General features: G+C 43.1%; 1 protein-coding gene across 3 annotated transcripts in view; it reads left to right on the top strand.

Moving 5' to 3' along the window:
- The window catches only part of UBASH3B (ubiquitin associated and SH3 domain containing B), a 170,511-nt gene that overhangs the window by 106,560 nt on the left and 47,632 nt on the right, over nucleotides 1–16,319 (top strand). The window lies entirely within an intron of this gene.

The following is a 16,319-nucleotide window of genomic DNA, read 5'->3' as shown; positions in this document are numbered from 1 at the left end:
TTCTTGCTTCCCAGACCGATCACCTTCGAGTTTATGATGAAAATGCAAACCATTCAAGGCTATTCATTCCCTCGTCCTTCTTTCCTGTATCTCAAAACCCAATGACATCATGCCCCAGCTTCTCCTTTGCTTCAGTCTCTGATGCAGGGGTGGCCCTTCTTTCCAAGGCCAATATTTCTATTAATGCCTTTTATCTCATCCTCTCCTTTCTCCTCCAGCAACTAGGCCCAGCAGTCCTCTCTGTATCTAGTGGCTCCTTCCCTGCTACCTACATAAATGCCCAAGTTTCCCCATACTTTAAAAAATCCTTTCAGGGGCAGCTAGGTAGCACAGTGGATAGAGCACCGGCCCTAGATTCAGGAGGACCTGAGTTCAAATCCGGCCTCAGACCCTTGACACTTACTAGCTCTGTGACCCTGGGCAAGTCACTTAACCCCAGTTGCCTCAAAAAAAACCCCACCAAAACAAACAAAACCCTTTCTTTTTTGAGGTGGTGCAGTGGATAGAGCATGATATATGGAGTCAGGAAGATCTGAGCTTAAATCTGACCTAAAATACATATAAGCTGTTTGAACCTTGGCAAGTCACTTAACTGCTGTTTGCTTCAGTTTCCTCATATGTAATATGAGGATAACAATAGCACCTACTTCTTAGGCTTGTAGCGAGAATCAAATCAGGTAATGCTTATAAAGTGCTTTGCAAATCTTAAAGAGCTGTTAAAAATGATAGCGATCATCATCATTAATTGTTATTCCAGTTATCTGCATGTGTTGTTCCATCTCCCACCTACACGTCTTTGTACAGGCTGTCCCCCATGCCTAGTGTGCAGTCTTTACCTCTGACTCTTAGAATCTCTAGCCCAACTTAATTCCGATTTCCTCAGTTTATAGTGCACCACCCCCTTTCTGCCAATTGCTATGCATTTTCTTTGAATATGTTTTATGTTTACTTATCTGTGTTTGCATTCTTTCACTCCAATAAAACTGGAAGCTACTTGTGAACAAGGTCTATTTTGAATTTTTTTTCTTTTTTATCCCCAGTGGACATTTGATAAATATTTGATGAATGTCTTGGTGAATGATGGAAAGGACCTCAGAAGCTATCTCATCTCCCCCCCCCCCCCCCCCCCCCGTCATTTTATATATTAAGAAACTGAGGCCTTGGGGCAGCTAGATGGCACAGTGGATAGAGCACTGGCCTTGGAGTTGGGAGAACCTGAGTTCAAATCTGGCCTCAGACACTTAACACTTACTAGCGCTGTGTGACCCTGGGCAAGTCACTTAACCCCAATTGCCTCACTAAAAAAAAAAAAAGAAGAAACTGAGGCCTAGAGGGTAAAACTACTCACCAGTGTCCTAGAGTTATAAAGTAGCAGGGCTGGGATTTGAACCCAATACTGACACAAACCAGGGGCAGGTAGGTAGCTAGATCATCAGGTCTGGAGTGCTGTTTAAACTTGGAGTGGGAGTCCTGTGTAATGGACAAAGACTTGACCTCAAAAGCCAATACTTTTGACATACTAATTATGACTCTAGTTAAGTTAGCACATCTCTGTGTCCCCAGGAAACTCATTAAGACTCTAAGTTGCAGAACAGGTACTAAGTTACACTACTGAAGAAGTTTCATAGACAAATGAAATCACCGTAACTGTCCAACAGCAACAAAAACATTCTTATTAACACTTTATAGGTGGCATTGTATATGGTCATTTCAAGGTGATGTATAATCCAGTAATGCTCACTCATGTCCTCCAGAAGAGCTTTCCCCTTCATATGAATCCTCTCATGTTCAGAAAGATCCTGATGTGAGCTAAAGGACTGTTTACATCCTGTAGCTTTTTTTTGTTTGTTTTTTGTTTGTTTTGTTTTTTGCAGGGCAATGAGGGTTAAGTGACTTACCCAGGTTCACACAGGTAGTAAGTGTCAAGTGTCTAAGGCTGGATTTGAACTCAGGTCTTCTTGAATCCAGGGCTGGTGCTTTATCCACTGCGCCACCTAGCTACTGCCCCTAGGGCCATCACTTCTAAGGGATAAGAAGGCTTTGTGGAAGAGGGAGCATATGAGCTAGGGCTTGAAGGATTTCACCAGGTAGAGATAGACGATTTGACATGTATGTTATTTTTTAAGAGCTGTTGTGCTTTTTTTTTTTTTCTGCTTACATAGGACTGGCTGCGGACTATGAAAGGCATTTTAAAGGTGCATATAGGGACTCCTCCTCCTCTCTCCTCCTTTGCACTCCTTTTCCCTCTTGCTTTCTGTACATCCTTGGTCTGCCCTCCTTGGCTCAGCGTAGCCTGAACAAGGCATTTATGTACCCTAAGCAAGATCTGAAAATTGTTTTTAAAGTGTGTTACTATATCTATATCCCTTAGAGGCTTCAAGCCTTCATTTTAAAACACGACATGACTTGGAACAAAATATCTATGGGCCATGGAAATTGGGGCTTCCCAGCATTAAACATTTATAAAAAATAATTTTTATTTTGTGCCTCAGACAGCTGCCTTGCCCCTTTGCCCACCCCTGGTCCCAGCTCTGTGATAGACCATATGCAACCCCTTCCCTGGTAACTGGGGTTTTCCTATGTTCAATTCTGTCCCTTCCCCACTCCATCCTAACTTACCTACCTTGTATCTTCGCCCTCATGGGCCAGCTGCCCAGGTTTCCTAGGTGGCTGGTCAATGTGCTTTTGGGAGCTGACCAGGAGGTCAAGCATAGCATGGAATATCACCTGGGCTACCAGGTAGCACATATCTATTTTCACAGTGGCCTTCAGAAGACCGTGCTTCAGAAGGGAAGGACCTAGCGGTGTAGGGATGTGATCATGGGCATTTCATATGCCTCATGGGAGGTGTCTGGCACCACGGCAGGCTGGTATTTGGGATAGGTAGGCCTTGTATCACTGCTCAAGTCATACAACATAAGGAGCTGCCTACACTGCCAGGCGGTAGGATCTCTCCTTCATAATGTATTCTCATCATCTGTAAATGTAGCTGTGGGATCCCTGTCAAGTCTGTTTGATCCTCAGTTTCCTTATCTGTCAAATAAGAGTTTGGATTAGGTCATGGGATCCATGGTTCATGGATTTTAGAGCTCAGATGATCTTAGCTCCATGTTGTACAGATGAAGTGACCTCAAGGGTTCATTCCAACTCTAATATATTAATCTAGGGATATTCTAGCCATGGTAAGCACCTTATGCATTCTAAACTACGTAGCTAGGCTTTGTCTCTGCAACCTAACTGTAAGTTCCCTCAGGGCAGTGACCATGTCATTACCTTCTGAATTTTCCTTCCTTCTCTCCCCAAATACTCATCACAGTGCTCAGAACACAGTAGCTCTTAGATGACTTTTCTTGGCTGCCAGATTCAGTCCCTTCAAATTTTCCAAATCTGTATAATGAAATTGTTCCTGGGATGCTGGCATGGTTCCCGGATGGTATTCTAGGCCTCCAGGGTTCCATCTGACCCATCAGGTAGGATGGAGAAGCAGCTGCTCTTTCTTTGACGTACTTGTGGACAGCCATTCCCTGGCTGAGCCCGGTTATCGGCTGCACCCCAAGAACAGAGCAGCCATAACGAACTTTGGATATACCAGGCTCAGAAGTCACAGAATCATTGACTTGGAAAAGCACCTTAGGCACCATTAATCCAATCTTTTCTTTTGACACACAATGGTCAGTCATTAGACACCTATTAAGTACCTGCCATGTGCCAGGCACTGTGCTAAGCATTGGGGATAAAAAAAGATGCAGATGACCATTGCTGCCCTCAAGGAGCTTACAATCTAATGGGGAAAACAACTTGCGAATATACAGGATAAGAGAAATTAACAGAAGGAACACATTGGAATTAAGAGGGATTAGGAAAGGCTTCCTATAGAAGGTAGAATTCTAGTTGGAACTTAAAGGAAGCTTGGGTGGTGGGTAGTCAGTGGGAGAGAGAGCATTCCAAGAAGGAGGGACAGCCAGAGAGAATGGGGGAAGCTGAGAGATGGGGTGTCTTGTTTATGGAGTAACAAGAAGACCAAAGTCACTAGATGAAAAAGTCCATGGCAGAGAGTGAGGTAGATTATGAAGGGCTTCAAATGCCAACATGAAGATTTTGTATTTGATTCTGGAGGCAATAGGGAGCTACTGTAGTTTGAGAAGGGAAAGGAGAAATAACTAATAATTAATGATAATGATGATAACTAGCACTTCTATAAGGCTTTAAAGTTTGCAAAGCATTTTATTTATATTCTCATTTGGTCCTCACAACCCTGGGAAGGGTGTCATTATATAATCTTCTTTTATGAGAGAGAGAGACGGGTTTAAGTGTCTGAGGCTGAATTCAAACTCGGGTTTTCTTGGCAAGGCTATCCCTCTGTAGAATCGACCATGCAGCTGCCTCCTTTTATAGAGAAAGAAGCCAAGGCGCACAAAGGCCACCCAAAAAGTTAGTGGCAGTGGCAGAACTAAGTATTGTCTCTGCTGGTGCTGCTTTCTCAGACCCTTCTGAGGCTCGGCAGAAGGAAGATTGCAGTGGCTGCTGCGAGATTTTGCTCATGTCTAGCCTAAACCAAACAGGCCAACCAGGCCTTTGCTCAACCGGAACTCTTCATTTACTGATTCTAGGGAATAGCTGAGCAGCTAGGTGGTACAGTAGAAAGAGCACTGGACTCAGAAGACCTGAGTTCGAATCCAGCCTCAGACACTTACTAGCCATGTGATATGGGGCAAGTCACTTAGCCCTGTTTGCTTCAGTTCCTCATCTGTAAAAATGAGCTGGAGAAGGAATGGCAAACCATTCTAGCTTCTTTACCAAGAAAACCCCAAATGGGGTCACAGAGAACCAGATATGACTGAAAAATGAGTCAACAACAACAACAACAAAAAGGGCAGATTTTTGAAAACTGATGTTCAAAATGCAAGATTTCTAAGTACCTTCCAAAATCAACAAGGAGTTCACATTTTCATAAGCAATGCAGTAAATAGGTTGCTGTACTTGGAGGTTAGAAGAGGTGGGTTCAGATCTTATGTCGTACAAATTAGCTACATAGCCATTGGCAAACCACTTAAACTATCTGGGCCTCAGTTTCCCTATCTGTAAATGAGAATGATAATGCTTAAAGGGAGAAGTAGAGCCTACCACTGACACTGACTGTGTGACCCTGAGCAAGTCATTTAACTTCTAAAACTAAGTTCCCAGCCTATTATTGGTAGAAAGAGTTTCCCCATTGGGATAGCCCCAAATCAGTCCAGTACCACAAAATGATATCCATAGAACCTACCTCACAGATTGGTTATGAGATTAAAATAAGGTAACATAGGGGGCAGCTAGGTAGCACAGTGGATGAAGCACCGGCCCTGGATTCAGGAGGACCTGAGTTCAAATCTGGCCTCAGACCCTTGACACTTACTAGCTGTGTGACCCTGGGCAAGGTACTTAACCCTCATTGCCTCATCAAAAAAAAAAAAAGGTAATATACAATGTAAATCAATTTACAAAGGTCAAAGTACCATATCGATGTTAATTATTATTAAGGTTTACATAATACTTCCCTCACAACAACCCTGTTGGGTAGTTTAGTATCAATAGTATTATTCCCATTTTTGCAGATAATGAAACTGAGGTACATTGAGGCAAAGTGACTTGCCTATAGTCACCTTGTTAATAAGTGCTAAAACCAAACTCATGCGTTGTGACTCTTGGGCTTCTGTCCACCACACTATGCTGTCTCTTCAGATTGTAACAGATGCTCACTCTTCAATAAATATTTATTAAGTGCCTACTAAGTGCAGCACTGTGCTAAGCACTGGGGTTACAAAAAGAGGCAAAAGGTAGTCCAAGCTCTCAAAGAGCTTACAGTCTAATGGGAAAGACAACATGCAAACAAATCTATACAAAGAAATCTATATACAAGATAAATAGAAAATAATTAACAGTGGGAAAGCAGTGGAATTAAGAGGGGTTAGGGAAGGCTGCCTGTAGAAGGGGGGATTTTAGTTGGGACTTAAAGAAAGCCGGGGAGGTCAGTAGTCAGAGTAGAGGAGGGAGATTGGGGACAACCAGAGAATTTCTTCAGTGAATTACGTTTATTAGAATTTAAGTGTTTTATTTAATTTATCATGTGTTAATTGTTTTTGAAAATAGGTCATTCAGTTTCCACAATCATGAAGATACCTTTTATGTGCAGACCATTTAGGCATTGTGGAGGGTACAGAAATTATTTTTTAAAGTATTTTATTATTTCCAGTTACATGTAAGAATAGTTTTCAACATTTGTTTTCATAGGATCTTTAGTTCCAAATTTTTCTTCTACCCTCCTTTCCCTCCCTCCTCCCCAACACGGAAAGCAGTCTGATGTAGTTTATATATGTACAATCATATTAAACATATTTCTTCATTAATCATATTGTGAAAGAAAAATCAAAGCACAAGGGAAAAACGGTCCAAAAGTAGAAACAATATGGTTCAATATGTATTCATAATCCACAGTTCTTTTTCCTGGATGTTGAGAATATTTTCTGTCATGAGTTCTTTGAAACTGTTTTGGATCATTGTACTGCTGAGGAGAGCCAAGTCTATCACCAGTGTTCATCACACAATGTTGCTGTCACCGTGTACAGTGTTCTCCTGGTTCTGCTCCTCTCTGTCAGCATTGTCCTTCCAGGTTTCTCTGAACTCCTCCTGCTCATCATTTCTTATAGCACAATAGTATTCCATTACATTCATATACCACAACTTGTTTAGGCATTCCCCAGTTGAAGGGCATTCCCTCGATTTCCAATTCTTTGCCACCACAAAGAGCTGCTACAAATATTTTTGTGCATGTGGGTCCTTTTCCCTTCTCCATAATCTCTTTGAGATACAGACCTAGCAGTGGTACCACTGGGTCAAAGGGTATGAACAGTCCCATAGCCCTTTGGGCACAGTTGCAAATTGCTCTCCAGAATGGTTGGATCAGTTCATAGCTCCACCAACAATCCAACAGTGGATATAGAAATTAAGGTCTCAGTTCTTACCCTCAGTCTAATAGAGGAGACAACACAGATGAACACACACACACACACACACACACACACACACACACACACTGTAATGTGAAGGACATAAGTACCTAGGAGAGGTCTAAGTAGAGGACATCTATCTGTATGTAGGAACTTCCTGTAACCCAAACATTTCCCTTCCTTGTGTACACGGGTTAACCAAGAACTAGCCATCTTTAGCCCCACCCTCAGAGAATCCCCATCCCCAGAGAATCCTCACTAGACTGGGTTTAAGATCAGGGATCAGATTTGGCCACCATTGGACATCCTGGCCAAAGTTGCTAGATCCACACAGGGCTGTGAGTCACAACTTCTTACTTTGATAGTTCTAGGTTTAAGCTGTTCTGGGAGGACTCTGAAACTCTTCTTTGTGTAGTATTTTTAACCAAGTTGAATACCTAAGGAAAGGAGGGGGTAGAGACACGGGAAGGATGAATTAGTCTCTCTTATTCTACAAAACCCTAAATGACTCCTCACTTCATCTGTTTTACCCAGATCCATTTTGATCACACTTACCCATTTTTGCATGGGTGAATCAGCACACCTGATGAGGAGTGCTCTGGCGCTTGTAAATTATGTTTACACCCTGATCATTTGGGCAAGTCAGTCAACAAGCATCTATGATGTGCTTACCACATAGCACCTACTATGCACCAGGCATTGTCCTAAGCACTTTACAGGTAGCTCATTTGATCCTCACAGCCCTCCAAGGTAGATGCTATTATTATCCACATTTTTCAGTTGAGGAAACTGAGGCAAACAGAGGTTAAAGTGACTTTCCTTGGGTCACGCAGTTACTGAGTGTCTGAGGCAGATTTAAACCAACTTCCAGGCCCAGTGAAGCCTAGCTGCCTCTAAAGAGATGTCTTTGGACTCCAAACTCAGGCCTCTGTTTCTGCTCCTTCACCTGTACTGTCTCCTGTCAGGTGAAATGTCTTGACACACCTTTTGGAACTCTATACTAAACTTCCTCACAAGCTATGAATCCACAAGCAGCAGAACGTAGGGAGTCTAGGGCCATGTCCTGGCTTCTTCTCCTCTTCCCCCCCCAAATATTCCTCTTGGTCTTTTCCCCACATCAGCCAGACTTCCCTTGAAATTACCCTTTGCTGATCTCTGCAGCTGTTAGAACCAGCTCTGCTTTTGTGGTGTTTGTAGCAGGAGTTAGTGCCCCTGCTCCTATTTCTTTTTTCTGGAGAAGGAAAAATCACTGATTCTTTATATTTTTCCCTGAGCCTGGTCGGCTCACCTCCACTCTGATCATGCTCTCTCCACCAGGAAAGCCAGAAACCTGCCTTTTCATCCTGAGCTATCCAGTAGAGAAAAATCATAGCAAAGTGTGGAGGGTTAAAGCCCGGGACAGGAGATCTGAGACTGAGCCCAGCTTGCCTCCTGTCAGGAGGCAAATCACTTACTCCCCGAGCTTCTGGTTCTAGACAAAATGATGCCTTCCTTTTAACTTTTCAAAGCCTTTTTTAAACCTCTATAATGTTCAATTTTCTCTCCTAGTATCTGGGGATGAGGCAGGTGGCAGTTATCCCATTTTATAGATGTGGAAGTAGAGGCACAGAGAGGTTCCACAGCTATAGCTGTGGCAGAGTAAAGAGATGGAGAATAGAAACATTTGCCCCTCCCTGTCTCTTAGGAAAGCTGTGAGATCGCTGAGACAAGGATATAGGTCTCATTCTCCCCCACCCCCAAATTTGCCTTATACAAGATGAACTCAACCTATAATCAGCATTATTTTTCTGTGTATACCTATCTGCCTTTCTTTCAAAGAGAGCTGAGATAGAAAGGCTGAATCTTATGTCACCACCCATGGCCTAATTGCCACTTTTGTGATTACAAACTATGGCTTCCCTGCTGTGGAGGCCAAGACTTGGGGTCCTTTTTCAGAAAGAGCAGAAAAAGCCATCCCCCTTCTTGACTGCTAGGTCTTGCCACATAAAAACACCAGGGGACTCAAAAAGCATTTTCCTGCTAACTACCCCCCAAGGAGAACCACCTAATCGACTTTTTATGAGTCAGAAAATAGTCTTGTTGATTGGGGTAGGAGGGGGTATGTGGAGGAATGGGTGGGGAGAATGAGCAGAGTAGGGAGGATAAGAAGGAAAGAGGCTGGGACTTCTCCAGGCTACAGTCAGAATGCCGTCGTGAGCCTACCAGGCTCGATCCCCTCCCCGATTTTCAGCCTTCCACTTGCACCCAGAGAGAGCTGAGAGCCGTCTCCCTACAAATGGGTGGCAGCGGCTACTAGAGGGAGCTTTGCTTTAGCATCACTTCGAAGATGTTCATCTCGAGAATTGGCCACTGCCAGTGAAAGCCCCGGGGCCATTAGCCACAGGGAGCTCAGCCACAAGACTGATCCTGAAGTAGGAGCTTTAGAATCAATACATCTTCCTCTATTATGGCTATTTCCTCTGGAGGAAATGGGTTGGGGCCATTATGTTTTTTATGTTTATTGACAAGGCCATCATTTGAATTGACGTTGCCCATTCTGCTCCTCTCCACCTCATTGAAAAGCAGTCTTAGGATAAAGATCAAGGCGTCCAACTACATCTCCCAAGCTCTTGTTCTATTCCAGTGGAACACAAAGGCAAGACTTCTTTATTTGGCAGCAGTGGGATGGATTGTTTATTTCTAATCCCACCTCAGATATTTACTAGCTGTGTAACACTGGGCAATTGATTTAACCACCCTGAGCCTCAGTTTCCTTATCTGTAAAATGGAGATAACAATAACCTCTATTTCACGATGGCCATGAAGATCAGATGAATCCCAGTTTCCTCATCAGTAAAGTGAAGGTGTTGGGCTAGATAGTATATAAGGTCTCTTCCCAATCTAGAGAGAACTGTTATTCTGTGATCCTGTATAAAGTGCTCAGCAAAACTATGAAGCACTGCATATATGTAAGCTATTATTATTATTTTGTTGTTGTTCAGGTGTTTCAGTTGTGCCCAACTCCCTGTGACGGCATTTGGAGTTTTCTTGGCAAAGCTATTGGAGACGTTTTGCCATTTCCAACTCATTTGACAGATGAGGAAACTGAGGCCAACAGGGTTAAGTGACTTGATCAAAGTCACACAGTTAGGAAGTGTCTGAGGCTGGATTTGAACTCAGGAAGAGGAGTCTTCCTGACTCCAGGCCCAGCGCTCTATCCACTGTGCTACCTCGCTGCTCCTTTATCCCCATAGTGTTTGCTTATACTACCCCTAGGCTCCCTTCATCTCCCAAACAGTTGTTTCCTTGGCCTCAGATATGGCCAAAGATAGGATTGAGCAAGGAAGGGATAGGACCAGGCAAGGAGAATGTACAATCACCTATTTATTCCAAAGCTAATGACAGTGCAGTCATCCCTTCCACATCACCACTTTCCCCATCATGGTTTCTATATATCCCAGGTTGGCATAAGAAATTAAATGGGAATTTTGGGGGAGTTTTGTGGAAGCTGCAGATGACATAGGAAGGCCAACAGACAACACAGAAATAGTTTAGAAACTCAAGTTAATAAATATTTGTATAGTTTTGTATTAACATTTTATCTTAATACCCTTTTTCTCTAGCACAAAGAAAGGCGCACAAAATTTAACTCATATTTTTTTCAGATTGCTGGGGGGGGGCACTGCACCCCTAATGCCTGTGATGTGAAAGGGATAACTGTAAAACCACCTATGACTGGAGTATATGGGAAAGGATGGTTCTGGATAAATGAATTTTCTGCTTGAGGATTTATTATTTTGAAGCAATGATCCTCATCTTCCTTTGGGGAAAATAGCCTTATTTTTACCAATTATTTGTGCCCTCCCCTCAGATTCCCTCCCATCTACTTTGTCTGTAACGTGTGTGTGTGTGTGTGTGTGTGTGTGTATGTATCTAGTTGTTTACTTATAGTCTCCATCAGAATGTGAGCTTGAGAACAGGGAGTGATAATTTTACCTTTCTTTTTATCCCCAGGGCTTAGCACAGTAACTGGCACATAGTAGGTGTTTAGCAGTTTCATTTTGAATGATTGACTGATTAATATACTTAAGGTGTTTTGCTATTGTAAAACTCTGGCAGAAGTAGAACTGAAGCCAGGTCTTCCTGACTCAGAGGCTAGCTCTCTCCTCCACTACCCACTACTACACACCACCTTTCAAGGTGAGGCTCCTTGGACAAGTCATTTAGTCTCTCAGTGCCTGTCCCCCCTGGACAACTCCCTAAGATGAACAAGTTTGTCCAAGGGGCCCCTTTTGCATTGGTAGAAGTTCCTCACTAGGAACTCCCTATGCTAATAAAGGTTTGGTTAGGAAGGAGGGAAGGAAGGAAGGAGGGAGGGAGGGAAGGAAGGAAACACCAAGCTATAGTGATAAGATTCTAGAAAGTCACTCACTCCTTTGGAGAGCAGTCTGAGTGGTAAGTCATAACAGGATCTGGGAAAGTGGATGGTGCTGGTGACCTGAGCCAGGAAAGACTTGAGTAGTCATTGACCTCAGAAGATGTCAGTCAGGGGGGCGGCTAGGTGACACAGTGGATAAAGCACTGGCCCTGGATTCAGGAGTACCTGAGTTCAAATCCAGCCTCAGACACTTGACACCTACCAGCTGTGTGACCCTGGGCAAGTCACTTAACCCCCATTGCCCCGCAAAAAAAAACAAAAAAGGAAGATGTCAGTCATCCCTAGACTAAAGGGTCAAATGAGTGAGAGTTAGAGGGATGCATTAAACAGGAACTCAGCAGGTATCCCCAAAAAAGGAATTGTAACACACTGTTCTATAGCAATTCTCTGGCCTCAAACAACTTGACTTACAGATAACCTTTGAGATGTAGTTATTGTGAATATTTGTATACTCATTGTGCAAATAAGGAAACAGGTTCAGGCCATTCAAGTGAACTTTCCAGAATTATTTAGTAAATTGTGGAAGCTAAATAGAAGCTGCAAACCCCATGTCTCCAAATCCAGAGTTCTTTCCCCTATACAACAGCTCGGAGTATACTTTGAGACATCCAAGAAGTTTGGGATGATGAAGACAGGCTCCAGGGGCAAGGGAAGTCCTCATGACTTCTGTTAAGAGTAGATCTAGGAGGGACAGCTAGATGGCGCAGTGGATAGAGCACCGGCCCTGGAGTCAGGAGGACCTGAGTTCAAATCCGGCCTCAGACGCTCAACACTTACTGGCTGTGTGACCCTGGGCAAGTCACTTAACCCTAATTGCCTCTCTAAAAAAAAAAGAAAAAGAAGAGTAGATTTAGATGACGGGTCGATTTCAGAAAAGCCTGGAAAGACTTACATTAACTGATGTCAAGTGAAATGAGCAGAACCAAGAGAACAACGTAACACAGTAACAGTAACACTATGCAATGATCAACTATGAGTGACTTAGCTCTTCTCAGCAACACAATGACCCAAGACAATTGGAAAAGACTCATGATGGAAATTGTTCTCCACAGTCAGAGAAAGAACTGACAGAAGCTGAATACACATCAAAGCATATTATTTTCACTTTTTTGGGGGGGGGCTCTTTTTGTTCTGCTGCTTCTTTCACAACATGACTAATGTTGAAATTTGTTTTACGTTATTGCACCTATATCAGATTGCTTGCTGTCTTGGGGAGGGAGGAGGAAAGAGAAGGAGGGAGAAAACTTTGGAACTCAAAATCTTTGAAAAAATAAGTTGAGAATTGTCTTTACATGTAATTGGAAAAAAAATACTATTAATTTTAAAAAGAGTGGATCTAGATGCAAGGTGACCATGACAGGCAAAGACATGGAGCTTCACTCAGCTATAGAACTAGACCAATCAATAAACTGCTAGCGATTATACAATAGGCCATTGGAACGGGGAAATGGGTCTGAGATAATAATGATGGCTTTCAGGATCAGGGCACCATCGAGACTTCCAAGAGAATGTTGAAGAAGGCTCGTATTAAAGTCTGTGCCTGGAGTCAGATTGGGAAATACCTTTTTCATCCAAAGAGGTAAGGATTGGGTCAGGAGCTGAGAACACTGATGTAGTACTTAATGAACCTCCAAGACAACCTAGGTTCAAAGAGATTGTCTCAAAGGGCCCGTATGCTGAGCAAGATAAGACCGAGAAGCAAGTTCTGGGAAGACTTGAAAATCCCATGAGAACTAGAAGTGGTGCTTCAAGATTATCTTTGTTTAGCAACTGCCCCCCACCAAAAAGAGCCAAAGAGGAGGAAAGGACCTGGATGTCAAATAGAAGTAGTGGCAAAAACCAAGTCAGTCCTTGGGTAGTTGTTAATGACGGTCAGAAATATGTACTTTCAAAGTCATTCATTTCTACCCTTGTGGGGACTGGTATTGTAAAGGAAGGGAGAAATCTGTTAGTTTTCCCCTTAGTTTCCTGGTATAGGTTTCTTTTGAAAAGTCCCAACCCTGTGTTCATTGAACCATGAAAAAGGATCCCCGCCCCCCTTGATCAAGATCATTATAAATTGGCCTCAGGGAAACCAAACCAATTGAGGAACCCAAGCAGCTGGTAGAACAGATAAAGGGCAGGGACTCGGATGGATAGACACAAGACCAGCTGTGGATGTCTGGATTGTCCATTGTTTTTATGTTATCTGTGCTTCTTCCTGCTCCCCTTTCTCTAACCCCTTTCCTATTAGTTCAGATAACTGAGATTTGGAAATAACTTTTAATTTAACCCTAACCTAGTTATTGAGAAGGATGAAGGCCACAAAAGATATATGGTTTTTATCTACCCATCCCTGAACTGCAGGGCTTATGCTCTGCTGATTTTAACCAGGAGGTCCTATTCAATAAGGAAACCAGGATAGTTCCGATACTTGGAGTTGTTCGGCTTAAGAGGACACCCCCTGAGATCCAAATATTCTTCCAAAGTGTATCTTGGTTTCACTCCTGAGTCACTCCCTTGGAAGCAGAATTGTAAAGTTCTCAGTCTGGTATTTAAGGTCCTCCACACACTCCCACTGCCCTTGGAGCTGAGCTCATTGGCTGGGTGGGCCATGAAGGGTGGAGTTCACCATAGCAACGCTTGAAGAGGATGGAGAGGGGGAGAGATTTGTTCCTCTGCTGTCCGTGATGCGCCTGTTCTGTGGGCCGAGTTCTGGGAATGAGCCCAATGGGGCATCTTTAGCTTGCCGCTTCAGTGGATAAAGGGGTGGCAGAGACACTGCCTCTTTCTTGTGTCTAACTTTACTCCCTTGTGCTTTGGCCAAAGCCTGTTTCTTCTTGCTCTGTCTTTACTAGAGGCCCAGATGGTCACTACCCTATGTGTGACAATCCTCCAGTAGACTCCGAGCTAAATAAGCCTAGTTCCTTTCATCTTTCCTCTTAGGTCTTATCTCTCAACCCTTTAATCATCTTTATGAGACTTCTTTGAACCTTTTCTAACTTCCCCCCTTTTGAATTATAGAGACCAGAACTTAATAGCTCCTTCATTTCCAGAGTACAGCCTAGGTACCATCAGGAGGAGGAAATTAAATTGCATTTAGATTCATTTTAGTAAAGTCAGGGGGAAAGAAAACGCACGAAATTGGTTGCTTTACATAGTACAATTCTGCAGGCAGCAAACAAGCTCTTCTCTTCCCTATTGTTCTTAAACAATAGTACATTCCGTAACCATGAGGGTGCTAACTTTTGGGGTTATGACAAAGGGAGACTTGCAGTTGCTAAAGGAATCTTGCTTGGGCTGGCTGGTCCTTCAGGAATTCTTAAGCATTCCACCATTGAGTACCGATGGTATACGTGCACCTTTAGAGCCTTTCATGCGCCACCAGGACTCTGTTGTAGGATACCCAGCTTCTGTCCTCAGGGCATCCAAGTTTCTTTATGACTGCATTTCACAACAGGCTTTTCTATTATATATACTTCTTCAAGCTTGGCTTTGCAGATTTGTTTGGCCAGGTTGACTATGTCCAAAATTTCATGCCAAAAAAAAAAAAAAAAGAGAGAGAGAGATTGTTAAACTTCTCTATCACGAGCTAGCTGCGTGACATTGGACAAGAGGGCTATCCTCTCTGGGCCTTAGTTTTCTCATCTGTGAAGTGGCTATTGGGGCTTAGATGATCTGTAGGATCACCCCAGCTCCAAACATTCTGTCCATCTAACTGAACATCACTGAACCTTACTGTTTCTTAGAAGCTTCAGAATAAGGAAGGAAGGTTGGATTCAGCTGCTGAACAGTGTGTATGTACTTGCTGCTTTGGGGGATAAGGTGTAATTCTTACCTGCTGCTTTCCTGTTTCTCCTCTCCAGTTACTCCAGAGTGCTTTCCTAAAGGATAGCAACTCCAGGGTAGGGCTTCCTGTGCCCCCCCACCCCATATTTCTCCTCAATTTCTTTGCCTTTAATTACCACAAGCCAAGAGATCCTCCTGGAGCAGCCTTAGTGTCAGGAGGCCATAGAATTTGTAGTCTTGGCTACTTTATTTACTAGACCCAGAGATAGGTCACCTCACCTCTCTGAGCCTTAGTATACTGTTCTATAAAATGGGAGCTATAATACTTGTACTTCCTACTTCTTCACAGGGCAGTTATGAGTATAATAACTTTCATTCTTATAGTGCCTTAGGTTTACTCAGGATCAAACAAGATGTTTATAATGTTTATAGGCAGTGAGGTAGCCCAGGGGATAGAGAGCCAGGCCTGGGTCAAGAATAGCCGAGTTCAAATCCAGCCTCAGACATTTACTAGCTGTTTGACCCTAGGCAAATCAATTAACCTCTATCTGCCTTAGTTTCTTCATCTGTAAAATGGGGATAATAATAGCACGTTACCTCCTAGGGTTATTGTGAGGATCAAATGAGATAATATTTTGTAAAGTTTTTAGCCCAGTGCTATATAAATATTAGCTATTATTATAAAGCACTTTGTAATCAAAAAGTGCTCTGTAAAGGTGAGTTGTCTTTTCTTTCAGTGGACCTGTGGTTTTATGGTTTAGGAGCTCACAGCCCTTCCATATCTTCTGAGTCCTTCTAGTCTATGTTCCCTCTTTCCTCTCTGTAGAGGAACTAGCCAGTGTGTTGGAAACCTTCCTCTTGTTCCTCCTACACATAGATGGATCTCATCTCATCAGTCAACAGTCAGTCAACAAACATTTATCTAGGGCCTGTGGTACACAGAGCAAGGCACAAGAGTCCCTGCCCTCAAGGAGCTTACAATCAAAATGGGGATTCTTTCCAGCGCAGTTTGCAACCTGTCCACCCCTGCCTATTATACACCAATCCTGTCCATGACTTCCCTTAAGTTCACCACATAGGATCTACCCAATTGTCATGGGACGCAGAGCACCCCAGAATTTCTCTGGGGCACACCAAGGAATCTTCTC

Source organism: Dromiciops gliroides, chromosome 3 (assembly GCF_019393635.1).
Source record: "Dromiciops gliroides isolate mDroGli1 chromosome 3, mDroGli1.pri, whole genome shotgun sequence".
Classification (NCBI taxonomy): Eukaryota; Metazoa; Chordata; class Mammalia; order Microbiotheria; family Microbiotheriidae; genus Dromiciops; species Dromiciops gliroides.
Note: the sequence above shows the minus strand (reverse complement) of the source record. Positions and strands in the feature narration are given on the sequence as shown.